The sequence below is a fragment of the Protopterus annectens genome, chromosome 7.part1, assembly GCF_019279795.1.
Source record: "Protopterus annectens isolate FY-2018-M chromosome 7.part1, PAN1.0, whole genome shotgun sequence".
Taxonomy (NCBI): Eukaryota; Metazoa; Chordata; order Ceratodontiformes; family Protopteridae; genus Protopterus; species Protopterus annectens.
In genome coordinates this window covers 318,044,279-318,058,769 of record NC_056740.1, presented here as the reverse complement: position 1 = coordinate 318,058,769, position 14,491 = coordinate 318,044,279, and the positions used below count along the sequence as shown (strand labels likewise).

Below are 14,491 nucleotides of genomic sequence, written 5' to 3'. Positions count from 1 at the left end.
GTCTCCAGTTTGGTCATTATGGAAAAACATGCACATTTGCCACAGAATGAATATTCAACTAATCTATTACCAAATAATGTTTGCTTACAATCTTTCTTACGTGGATTTTTAAAACTCCAGAGATGCATATGCATTTGTCACTTTTGTATTAAAGAAATAGCCATTGTCAAAATGGACCAAATTTATCAATCTCTGAACTGATTATGTGTATATTACCACCAAAACTAGTAATTAAATGTATTGATTGATTTTGTTTGTTATTATATTGTTCCACATTAGACCTATGTTTTAACAAATCAGTTCTAGAAAAACTGTCAACCCTCTTTTGCCTGTATTACAACCTCCATATCATACTGTTGTGCTGTAAACTGCTTAGATAAGTTCTCACATTATGCAAAAAATATGATTCAACACTACAAATGTATTACTTCTTAAAAGCTGAAATGTTGAAGGGCCTCAATTGTATAGTCATTATGCGACCATAGTATATCGCCACACTCTTTATTAACCTTTGTCACCACCAGATCATATTTCTTTTTTTAAATACAAGGCCTTTCTTTCATCCTTACTTAATTACTGCCAATGCTTCTACACATTCTGCTTGGAGAAGCATATAATTCCCTCATAATAGACTGTTCAAAACCTTTGACAGCTGCGTGATAAGGTGGTTGAAAGTAGATTTAAAAAATACAATAACCTTCAACTTGATTATTAATAATATCCTCGCCCTTTCAAAGAAAGAACTATTAGAGGTTTAACTTTCTACCAAATTCCTTTATATCCTAATATCATCTAGGATGACAGTATTAGTAAGAATAAAACCTAATCCTTTGTTTAACAAAGAAATCACATGACTATCAAATTCAATGCTGGAAAAATTAACAACTAAATAATTCACAGATTGTTCAATATTTCCTGGAAGTTCATCAATATTTTTGCTTCCTCTGTTGTAGGATCCATGAGTGCTGCTGTTCTTGCAGCTACCACATTTTTATTTTGATTTGGATTATTGCTTCCCAAAAAGGTTTGCTTTGACTATGGACTATGGAGAAAGATCTAAATTTGTGTCAGTGCTGGACACAACAGATGTGTCTGAAGAGACATCAAAGATTTTTTATGCTTGATCTAGATCTATTATGAGGGAAACCTGGTTTGCTGCTTGCAATATTTGGATGGTAGTCTGTTAAATAAATTCTGATTAATGTATAGTACTGTCTTTTTTATATGTGTATGTGTGCGTGTGTGTGTGTGTGTGTGTGTGTGTGTGTGTGTGTGTGTGTGTGTGTGTGTCCAAAAACGGAATACCTCCTGCATCACCTCTGAAAACTCCCTGGAGCTTGCCTGCTAGATTGAGCTATAGAACTCCTGAAGACTGCCCTTAAAGTTAACTTTTTGAATGTAGGTAGCCTTAAACCATTTACTGTGTCTGTACTACCTACTTAGTAATACATTTACTTTTGTCTAACTTCCCTTGTAAGTGATTCAGCAGCCTACCGTGGACCACATGGGCATACTCTCTCCCCCCAAGTCACCTTAGTCCCAGATACTTTCACAACGAAAGTTGTAATTTACCTGCTCACCATTGCTGCCTGCTTTCTTCATTCTCACCACTAGGTGACAGCACCCACTAACCAAATGCCGGTGCAACTGTAATGTTACCTGGCTTCCCTCCTATTAAACTGACTACTTAACTTAAGAGCCTGTATTTTATTTTTTCTCTCTCTGTCAACAATCTGTTTTTTTTCACCCCCTGTGCAACATTAACTATTCAACTTAAAACATCTCTTACATCCCTACAAAGTACTCATCCTTATCTGGTTCTACATCTACCATACCTGCTAACCTTTCTATATCATCAGCAGTAGTAGCTTATACTTTTTTGCTGTTAATCTCTCTTCTTTTGGTCTTCCCCGCTCCATTCTCCCTGCGGGCTCACTCTGCTCCCCTACCCTACCCCCAATTCCCACCCACCCCCACTACCTCTAGATTTATACCCACTTAGCCACTCCTACTTCCTCTCCAACCACTAAACACCCCCTCATCTTCCTATCCCCTCCCCCATACATAACACACTTGCATCACATTTCTCCCTTCTCCTTACTCAACACCTACATAGCCTATCAAAACCCCAACATGTTTGTAAAATATTCATCCCTCTCAATTCAACAACTACTCCTTCTCAACCTTACCTACATCTACTATCTTACCCAGCCTAATCTCATCACCCACACCCCACTCCTACACACAACCTACCCTCCCCACACATCACAAACCTACTATTACAACTCCATCTCTCCTGAACTATATCCCATCAACCACAATCTATGTTTTCATTACAAACGAATCCCTCCTCATAAAACCTCAACACCCACTCTCCCCTCCATATCCTCCACTAATCTTTCAACTCACACCTCCAAGCAAAACAATCCAAATACCTCTGCTACTTAACTCAACTTCTAACTTCCATACTTTTATCTGGCGATATACACCCCAACCCAGGCCCAACCCCCTCTTCCTCAATGTCTAAATCCATCCTATTTGCATCTCTTAATGCACAAAACTTACCTAACAAAATTCCAAATCTACATGCCTGGCTACTCCATAACAAACCAGACATCCTAGCCATTTCTGAAACCTGGCTAAAACCCATATAAAAATGTAGAGATAGTACCACCCAATTACTCTATCATCAGAACAGACAGAACCCATAGAAAGGGTGGTGGAGTAGCTCTACTCTACTCATCCTCCCTATGCATAACACTTTATAATAAAGTAATTCCCCAGTTCGCTAATGCTGAATTAATACTTGCCCATCTTCAGCTAAACAAACACAAATATATATACATAGCCTCCCCTTACATACCCTCTGGAGACAATATCCCAATACTCGAATAGATCCTCTCCTGGCTTTCAACTAATATCTGTAATGAAACTATAATCATGGGAGACACCAACATTAACTGGTCCTCCATTCAATCCCCTACTCACACCCTCAACATCAACCTATATAACTACTCTCAACTCATCAACTCCATAACTAGACCATGCAAAGACTTCACTAGTGGCAACATCTTAGACTGGATTCTAGTCTCCCACCCTCACTACTACCCCAATAGTGGAACCCTTCCTGACTCCCTCAGCGACCACCTTCCCATCTTCGCTAGATGTCTTCCTTCTCCCTTACAAGTTACTCATAATTACATCACTACCCAATGCCATAGAAACTTTAACCCAGAAACTTTCTCTGACTCCCTAAAATCACTTAACTGGTACCCCTTAAAAACTCTACCCCTTGAAAATGCAATCACTCACTTTAATACTACCTTCCTAAATATTCTAGATACTCATGCTCCCTTAATAACCAAAAGAATAAAATGGAAATCCACTCCCTGGTTAACTAAAAACATGCTAACCAACATGTGACTTAAAGACAAAGCCTGGACACAATACCAGAGGAATAAATCTACATCTACCCTCATTGAATACAAAACTCTTTGTAACTCAGTTAAAAAGCTTATCTCAGCAGACTGTTGAAACTACTTCACCCAACTTCAAAGCAACCACAAAACCAACCCACAAAAGTTCTGGAGAGGTATAACTACCCTCTTAAAATCTGGTACTACAGAAAACCCAATCCCTTGCCCAAATGTACAAGACACCAATCTTGCTACCCAATGCAACTCTTTATTCATTGATTCTATTTCCAAACGTACCTCTTCTTTTTCAAATAACAATCCACCTCCTCCCTCCACTTTTCCTCACCCATCTCCCCCTCCAGCTTCTTTCTCTCATTCCCCACCCTCTCAACCGCCACCATTCTACATTAAAGCTTTTCCTACTTCTACCATAAAAAAACTCCTGCAGAAACTAAAACCATGCACCAATGCCCCTGATAACATTCCCTCATACTTCCTCAGCATATCTGCCAAAGCCATTGCCCTCCCTATCAGTATCCTAATCAACCGCTCTATCCAAGAAGGTATTGTTCCTGAAATCTGGAAAAAAGCTTACATCATTCCCCTGCATAGAGGTGGAACTAATTCTAATATTACCAATTTCCGTCCCATCACCATCCTCTCTCCCATTTCAAAAGTCCTAGAGAAATGTATCCATCTTCAACTCCTTCCCCATGTCTTGGACAACAACCTATTAACTCCTACCCAGCATGGATTCAGACCCCATCATAGCACTATGACAGCCCTTCTATCCTTCCTAGAAACTGTGAATAAAGGTAGAGATTCTGGCCTCACTGTATCTACCATCCTACTCGATCTCTCTAAGGCCTTTGACACTATCTCTCATAACCTACGTCTTACTAAGCTATCTAACCTAAACCTTTCACCATCATCCCTTAGTTGGTTTACCAGCTATCTCTCCAATAGGCAACAAGCTGTCAAGTGGAAGAAAGCCACCTCCTCCTTTCTCAACACCCCCACAGGTGTCCCACAAGGTTCTATATTGGGCCCCCTCCTCTTCAATATTTTCATTAATGACTTTTTCCACTCTATCCCTCTTGCAAACATTATTCAATATGCAGATGATTCCACAATCATCTGTGCTGCCTCATCCATCCCAACTCTTTTAAAGCTTACTCAAGATGCCTTCTCCACCACAGAACAGTTGATGAAAGACAACCATCTAACACTCAATGTTGCTAAAACTAAACTTATGATATTTACTCCCTCTAAAACTAATAACTTTGATAGAAATGTATTCTCCATCACCAGCCAAAATAACACACCTCTTGAGCCAGTATCTGAAACCAAACTACTAGGAGTCCAAATCGATGACAAGCTTAAATTCAACTCCCATCTACTACTAAACATAAAAAAAACCCACCAAAAACTTGGCATGCTCTACCGACACAATCGGTTCCTCACCTCAACTACTAAGCTTACTCTCTCTCTCTACTACAGTTCTCCTTCCCTCCCTTCTCCATGATGCCCCTCTTCTAACAAACCTACAATCATCTCTCAAAACCAAACTGTCCTCTTGCTACAATAAAATAGCCAGATTCTCCACCAGCAACAAATCATCAACCCATCACTGTGAACCTCTCCACAAACTCAACTGGCTAGAACTTCCCAACTACCTCTCCTATACTCAGCTCACCTATGCTCATAAACTCATATTCCAGCCATACCTCTGTCCATCCCTCTCAACTACCTTTAAAATTTACCACACACAAAGACTTCTAACATCAAACAATTAAAACCTTATTGAAGTTTACAGACCCCTCCACCCCCCAGGACAAAACCTCCTGTCTTTCTCACTAGCATGCCTATGGAACTCCCTTCCCCCCTCCATTCATACAATTGCTAGCCTCTCATCCTTTAAAAAAATCACTCCACTCTCATCTAACATCCACATGGGAATGCTCCTGCTCCCATCCCTCATAACCTACTCTCAACTTCCAACTCTTTTTTTCTCTTTTCCTTCTCACAAATCCCAGATAGCAAATTCATGCTTGCTTGTAGTATACAACTCCTTACTTGTACCTAGCAATTTCTTAGCCTACTGCATCTAACTACCTATCCTTAATCCCACTTTCTTGATATTTTTGCCTTTATTACTTTTGATTGAAATATGTTTGATCTGTCTTATAACCAGAAATTGTACAGTGTTAATCTCTGTAATCTTCATGTAATCTATGTGTGGAACTTAATCTTTGTATAATCTGTATGTGGAGCTTTTCTCCCCAGGACTCCATTGAAAATGGGTTCTTTAGGCCCAATGGACTATCCTGGTTAAACAACTGCAAATAAATAAATAAAGATATATATATATATATATATATATATATATATATATATATATATATATATATATATATATATGTGTGTGTGTGTGTGTGTGTGTGTGTGTGTGTGTGTGTATCTGATGTTCCATTCAAATATTATTAACTTGTCCCAATCCCTTCAATAAATACATATCACATCAAATGACATTTGACAACCTTTAGTAAACTTCCATAACCATAACTTTATTGACCAATATTTTAATTAAGCAGCATTCTTACGCCCGCTCACTTATTTTACTTATCAAACAGTGTCCCATCATTCGCTTACATTTCCCACTTATTAAATTAAACATCCAACAAAATAAGCAGCATCCTTACCTCCACTCACTCACTTACTTTTATTATCAAGCAGAGTCCAGTCACTCACTTTCATTTCACAGTTCATGAAATGAGCATTCAACCCCAGAGGGGAACAGAAGAGGGACAAGTTTGCCCCTCTTTTCCGCCTGCTCAAACTTATAAATAGTGACACAATCCCCAATATTCAAAAAAAAAAAAAATGGAGGAAGGGCATGTAGCAAGTTCATGACAAAATGTGATTTCTTACCCCATTACACTCACATAAGACCAATTAAGCCCGTCACTACACTTACCTCATTTCCTCCCTATCCTCCTTCTTTCCCATTTAACCCCATGATTCCCTCCACAACTTAACTTTCTTCCCCTAACCTCTTATTCCCATTACTATTTCTACCTAATCCCCCCACCTGAAGATGTCCCTGGACAAATTTTGTTTGTTACCAAACCTCATTTGTCCTGGTCCCCTTTAATAAACACACATCACACCAAATGACATTTGACGACCTTTATTAAACTTCCATAACCATAATTTTATTGACCAATATTTTAATTTACTAATCACAGCATAAACATCATATAGCTGTTAACCAAGGCAGCATGACCTTGCTGACCCTGATCAATCACAGCATAAACCTCCATGTACCCACGTATCTGATAACTAGAGCAGCTTGACCTCACTCACCCTGACCAAATAAGCAGCATCCTTACCCTCGCTCACTTATTTTACTTACCAAGCAGTGTCACCTTGCTCAATTACATTTCCCATTTATTGAATTAAACATCCAACCAAATAAGCTGCGTCCGTACCTCCACTTGCTTACTTTTACTTATCAAGCAGTGTCCGTCCTCTCGCTCACTTTCATTTCCCAATTCATTAACATGAACATCCAACTCCAGAGGGGGAACAGAAGAGGGACAAGCTTAGCCCTCTTCTCTGTCCACCAGCCTGACCAGGCTGTTCCACCTCCTTCATACTAAAATTGCAACCAAAACCTTCCAAAACAAACTGAACTGTGCATAAAAATGGGTTGAAGGCAAATATCATTTGGTGTACTCCATCCTCACTGAAGCAAATTGGATCCCTCTCATAAATATTCCAAAGCTGTATAATATGATGACCAAAATGAGAATTCCTTTTCAAACAGATCAGTTTAATAATAATCAAACTACTGTACCCACTATTATAAAACAAAAATGTCTGATGATCAACATAGTATCCACTGACCAATGCACCACCCTCACAGTCAATCCAATACATCCATAAATGAAATACTCCCCAGTTTATAACTTATTAAACTACCATCTACCAACACCAAACCTCAAAACAAAACATATCTTGCCAGTACTCATAGCCCGCCAGTCTATCAAACATAACCCCAATCCTTCAAACATATGACCCACTTTCCCCGATTTAGTAAATTCACCTAACTGTGTCACCTGTGCAACCATACTAATTAGAACTAAATCCACCTTGACCAAGTAAAACTGCCTTACCTTGTATCCAAGCCTAAACACAATTTAAGAAAATCTTGCAATGCCCTAACTTTTACCTTCCTATCAAAAACTGCCCCAGAATCCTATACCACATCTAATAATTCCAAACCAACCTGACACTTCACCTGACAACAGCAGGGGCTCAAACCACTGCCCTATTGTTCAAATGAAAATTACCCATTTTCTCCAGAACTTCTCCTACTATACCATTAATGCCACACAAACTGAAACTAAATCCAAATTGTAACATCCCTCCTGCAAATGTCCATCCATCTGCACAGCCCATCTCCAGACATCCTTCCATCCTGCCATCCAACAAGCCAAAGCCATTCCTCCCATAATATGCAAATTACAGGAGCCCAGTGAGCTCCACGACATCCTTACTCCACCAGCCCTTGTCCCAAAACTTCACCCCCCCTGTTTTTTTTTTATACCTTCACATCTGGTAAATCAAACAAACCATGACCTGAATCCACAAGTGTCCCCTGAAATAATGCCTTGCTTGGACCTTCAGACTTCTGCTTAAACAATGGAAACCAGTTCCGCACACATCCCCACATACATGCATACCTTGAATGCTCTGTCTACCCTTCACCAAGTCTTAAAGTCCCCCCCTCCCCCCCACACTGTTGTCAACTCCAATGGAGAACATTGCTAACTCCCCAGGTAGCACAGGCCACTGAGCAACCCCTCTGCATAGTCTTGCTTCACAAAAATTCAAACCCATCTTCCATGCCCAGAAAATGAGACCCAATAGTGGGAAGTGTGCACATAGTACCAACACTCACTGCCACAAAGAGCCATCATCTTCACAAATTAGGGATCGAGACACTTTAATTTCCACTAAGCTATTCTTTGATCACCATGCATTTACTGTTCTTAGAAAATCCTTTTACCTAGCTAGACTAATTACCAGGGGGTTTCTGCTAAATGTGAGGAAGTTATCATCCCTCTGCATTCCTCTCTCACAAGGCCCATAATAGAGTATAACAGCCTGTTTGCTATGTACTTGTCCAAGCATATGACTCAGCATTTCCTTACTAAGATAGCTTGGGAATGCATACTTCTCAACTGTCCAGATTTTTGTAGAATGTCCAGATTTTTTACTCATATTTTTGGCCTGTTCCTCATAAACTTTAATGTTTTCTGACAAATCACTGAGGATGGAAGTCACTAAATGAAATACATTTTTAATTTCAGACTTCATATCCTTATTCATGGTAACACAAATTATGTCATTCTAGCAACTTCCTAAATTTATAAGAACAATATTTAAAATTTGTCTCTATTTTTTTGGCCTTTGCCCCTCATTATTTTAGGTGTTGTCCAGATTTTTGAATTAGTTCAGATGTTTGAGAGGTATTGGGTTCTGTCTTCCATGGGCAGCCCAGACCATCTTAGCGTACTCTCTCTGTCTCTACTATTTCCTACAGTCTTTACAGAGGTGACCTGTATTTAGCCTAAATAATTTCAAAGAATCAAATCCTATGTGGTCTCCTGCATATTCACAAAATTAATGGCACCATAAAGACGTATTTCAGAGATCATGACTTCCACTGAAACATAAAGTAATGTAGTTCCCTGACCCTATTTAAGTGTAACCTTAAAGAATGACTGAACAGTCCTATATATACCCCTACTTCTGACATTTCAAGCCTTCAAAGAAAGAGATCAAAATGAGATATAAATCAGTCATTCTGATGGGAAACTACAATTTCAGTTATCACACCTAGGTTGGCAATGGTTCCCTGAAACAATAGCCTAGTATTAATCTATGACTCTGTGTGTGTGTGTGTGTGTGTGTGTGTGTGTGTGTGTGTGTGTGTGTGTGTGTGTGTGTGTGTGTGTGTGTGTGTGTGTATATGTATGTGTATATATATATATATAATGATCTTCTTTTCAGCTATAGGGCTTGATAGAGTTAATGAAATATAGTTCTTGTGCTCTCATGCACTCATTAATTATCATAGCTATTTAGTTTTAATTTCTTGCCAGCCCTTTAGCTTTTTAGCTTAGGCTTTTATTTTAGTTGCAGCATAATTAATTATTATTTGATATATATTTTTGGTGAAAGATTATTCAGAGATTATAAACATATCATGTTTTTAAAATGTCGCAATGACGCTTGGTATTTTAAGTTCCATGACTGATTTAACAAACGAAAAGCACATATTTTGTTCTGTTCTGTTGAATTTAAAAACGCGGCGTGTAATAACAAGCATCCTGAATTGTTTACTTTCCAAATATGGGCATGACTTCCTTAAGAACCATTTGTAGAAGTTCATTTGTACTAATTACAGGTATAATATATGATATTGATTATTATATGTTTATGAGACTCTAGATTATGAAGGGTCATTTGTATTGAAAGTATTTTAAAACAGTATATTTAAGCCTTTTTATCGTACGCAAATATACCAGCGTTATTTTGATGAATTATTTTAACAATGCACTGATTTATTTGCTAATTGATTGAATAATTGACAATATGTTTTCACTATAAAGGCAGCTAAAATCTTTGTGAAATTTGTAACCTGATGAAGCGCATCTTATTGCGTGAAAGCGCTCGTTTTTGTTTTTATTAATAAAAGACTAAAACTTTCTTCCTCGTGGTGGTTTCAAGCAATATTTAAGCCTGAAACAATAGCCTAGTATTAATCTATGACTCTGTGTGTGTGTGTGTGTGTGTGTGTGTGTGTGTGTGTGTGTGTGTGTGTGTGTGTGTGTATATGTATGTGTATATATATATATATATATATATATATATATATATATATATGGGTCTATGTTGCTTGATCGAAATTCCACAATCTCGACCAAGCAACATCGAAACCCATTAAAGCGAAAGTGAACTAGAACGAAAGTGCACTTTTGCAAAAACCGGAAAAAAAACAAAAAAAAATGCTTTAAAAAGTAAACAGCATCCCCCACACCCCCCTACTTAAATATACTAACTCCGAGATTGCACTACAGTGGGAAAAAGGATATATTTCCTTATCCTCACTGTAATGCACTTCGTAGAACCGGCTTTTCTGAAAGTGCACTTTTGATTTTGTGCACTTTCGCTTAAATGGTTTTGATCTTCTGGTTGTCGTGAAAGTGAGTTTTCGACAATCAGAAGTAGACGTATACTGTTGATGTACAATTAAGGAAACTCTTGTTGAGATCGTAGTACAGTGGGGATAAGGGAATATTGGCTTTTCCCCATTGTAGTGTGATCTTGAAGTGAGAATATTAAAGTAAGAGGGTGTGGGGGGTGCAGCGGGCTTCCCCCCCGCATATCAGTGTTTAATGTGTTTTTCTTTTTATGTTTAGTTTTATTATTTGTCTGCAAAAGTGCATTTTCGACAAGATGCACTTTCGCGGAAGTCAGTTCGCGGAAGTAAGGTTCGATGAACCATACTTTTAAGTAAAGAACATATAGACCCCTATATATATATATATATATATATATATATATATATATATATATATATATATATAGTAGATTGGATATAAATATATATATATATATATATATATATATATATATATATATATATATGTATATATATATATATATATATATATATATATATATATATATATATATATAGTTATATATATATATATATATATATAGATGTAATTACAGATATAGATATAGAGGTAGATACATAGATATAGATATTTAGTGTTTTGTTTTTTAAATGACATTTTGTTGAACAGCTTTTCTCGATTAACATTTGGTCAAATACATGAGATTGGCATTCAGTGGAAAAAGGGAAATTCTCCTTTTTTCACAGTTGTGTGATCTTGGACTTGTTATATGTAAGTAGCAGAGGGTGGTGGTGTGGTGGTGCATGCAGCATAAAATATTTTTGATTTTTTTTTTCTTGAATTTCAGGATTTCACTGAATTTGCAGAAACCCCATTAGACTGATGTTTTCTCAATGTATTTGTGCCACTTTTTTGATTAATTTAACAAAATTGCTTGATCACCAACCTATTGGAACCTCATCACTAAGGGATTTTCATCCAGAAAAAAGGAGGTCATTATCCCACTGTACTCATCCCTCATTAGACCCATTATAAAGTATAACGCACCATTTGGTATGTACCTCACAAGGCAGCTGCAACAGCTGAAAAGGCTGCAGAAATACCTCACTAAAAGAATCACAGGCCTAAAGCAGATGCCAAATCCTGACCGTCTAAAAAAATTCCAGCTATACTCTCTGGCATATCGTCTACTCAGAGGCAAGCTCTGCTTAACATACAAGGCCATTCAAACTCTGAGCTGTGGGACATGCTCCACATCATAATGAAAAAAACATGCTGGAGGGATAGCTTTCTGACCCAGAGACTCCCCATACTCTGGAATAGACTGCCCATACATGTCAAGCAGAGCGCCTTCCTGGCCCTCTTCAAAAGGAACCTTGATGATTGGATGGGAGATAGGAAATTCATCGCAGGGATCATGTCAGTCACCCTGCTAGACAGGGATCCAGGGAAGCAAATATTGTGGGAAGAAATATCCAGGGAATTGTTATGGCAAGGCTTGTATAGACCCCAGGGCCGATAGCCTAGTACCAACCTATGAACCTATAAAACCGAGCCTCTCATACTATACATATAAAATACATATAACCTATATCTGTTTATCTTTTCTATAGCTAAAAGTATATATATATATATATATATATATATATATATATATATATATATATATATATAGGAGTAGGTTCCTTCATTGAAATCACAAAATATCAAACCCAAAGTGATCGAACACAAATGCTTTATCACCAACCTATTGAAAATAAACAAAACTCAATTAAACATTATTTGCAGAGGGCAAGCCACCCTGCACCTCCCACACCTCTTCTTAATTATATATACATACTTCATCATACTACAGTGGAGAAATGGCAAATTCCCCTAACACTGATTCAGCACACAGAAAAAAGCTAAATTGTATGACCAGCTAATTTTTAATAACATAAGCTGCATTTTTCCCTTCAAGAAAAATTCAACCAAATGAACATCATATATGTGTGTGTGTGTGTGTGTGTGTGCGTGTGTGTGTGTGTGTATGTGTGTGTGTGTGTGTGTGTGTGTGTGTGTGTGTGTGTGTGTGTGTGTGTGTGTGTGTGTGTGTGTGTGTGTGTGTATATATATATACATACACACAACACACACACACATATAGACTCTGTGTATATATACATATATATATATATATATATATATATATATATATATACATACATACATACACATATAGATAGATATATAGACATGTACAGTAATACAGTGAATAGTGTTGCAGCCTTACAGCAAGAGCTCCCTCTATTCGATTTTCAGCTGAGGAGCCTTCTCTGTGGAGTCTGCATGTCCTCTTTGTGTTTGTGTAGGTTTCTTCTGGGTGCTTTGGTTTCCTCCCACATTCCAAAGACATGCAATAGGTGGACTGGAGACTTTAAATTGGCCATGTGTGTGAGTGGGCATGTGACTGTGTGGTGTGGAATAACTACTACGGCAGGGCTAGACACCCAGCGTTGTAAACTTTGACTCTAGATGATTATCACTGTTGAAGTGACAACCCACCTCATGTGTAAAAATGAGAAAAAGGGATTGTGGATGGATGGATATTGACATATAGATACAGATATAGATATAGATATATGGGTTCCCTCCTTACTATCGAGTGTATGTTGGGCCAACAACTGTTTAGTCATATTTATGATTGTCTAAGTAGCTGCTCAACAGGTGTACACCATTAAATAATTCCCATGGTTATGGAATATGCCCTTACCCTGTGTTTGCGCAAGCTCAGGTTTAGCAAATATAATTAGCAGGGAGGTGTTACGGTACAGCGAGGTATACTTCCCTGCAAAAAACAAAATTTTTCTTGGGATTTTTTAAGAATCAGTTTTGCACGTCAAGACTGCTTCAAGGCATATTTATAGCTGTGTGACAACATAGGTGTTTTTGACATTATAGCATCAACATTTAGTCTGCCAGTATCATTCGTATTCAATGTATATAGTTAGATATATGGAAATTGAGAGACACACAGAGACAGATAGATGGAGATTTCTTCATCAGGAACTGGTGATAGCACCAGATGGATGAAGGCCGAGCCTGTATTTTGAAGTATCAGAATATTATCTTTTTTTTAAAATTTGGTAAACCCCATTTAAAATGAGAATAAATTAAGAAGGAAGCCTGACATAGCATGGCTGTGGATATAGGACATTTCTTCAGTAGTGAGTAAACTGCAAGGGGCAAGCAATGTTGTTACTGTCAGCCCCAGTACAGAGATGTATAAAGCTTTGAAAGTGACCCAAATGACCCAGACTTGGCAAGTAATCCAGGCTCTAGAAATGGCAAATACTAACTTTCCCATCATAGGCAGAGAGAAGTGGCATGATTGGCTAAATAACTCTCACTCAGTGGTAGCAGGTATTATAACATACAGCAGCAGGTGCTGAAATTCATACACCCCACCAAATGCACACTAGCAGTCTTTTCCTTATGCAGATAATCCTGTTTGTCAGTGGAGTGGAAGCACTGGATGCTGTAAATGTCAGACTGCCAAATGGCGCAACAAGGATCAGGGCCTCTTATACTCAACTCTATGCAAATGCAATGAATGAACCTATCAGCTAATTGGATGTCCAATGTATAACAATAAAAAGAGAGAGAGAGAGAGAGAGAGAGAGAGAGAGAAAACGAGAGTCACCTTGAAAAAATGATGATATTGAGTAGGGAAACACTTTTACATCTTTGTGAACGGGACAAAGGGTTCATGCTGATATAGAAAATTCTTCAGAGGAAACCATTCTAATATCACTAGAATTGTCTGAAGAGTAGAAGAGTAATTTAAATACATTGCTCACTGTCTCTGCCCTGCTGCAG

The 14,491-nt window shown here is 37.9% G+C and overlaps 1 protein-coding gene across 1 annotated transcript in view; it reads right to left on the bottom strand.

Moving 5' to 3' along the window:
* LOC122807745 (G-protein coupled receptor 22-like) overlaps window positions 1–14,491 on the bottom strand; it is a 158,822-nt gene that overhangs the window by 41,022 nt on the left and 103,309 nt on the right. The gene's annotated exons all lie outside the window — the stretch shown is intronic.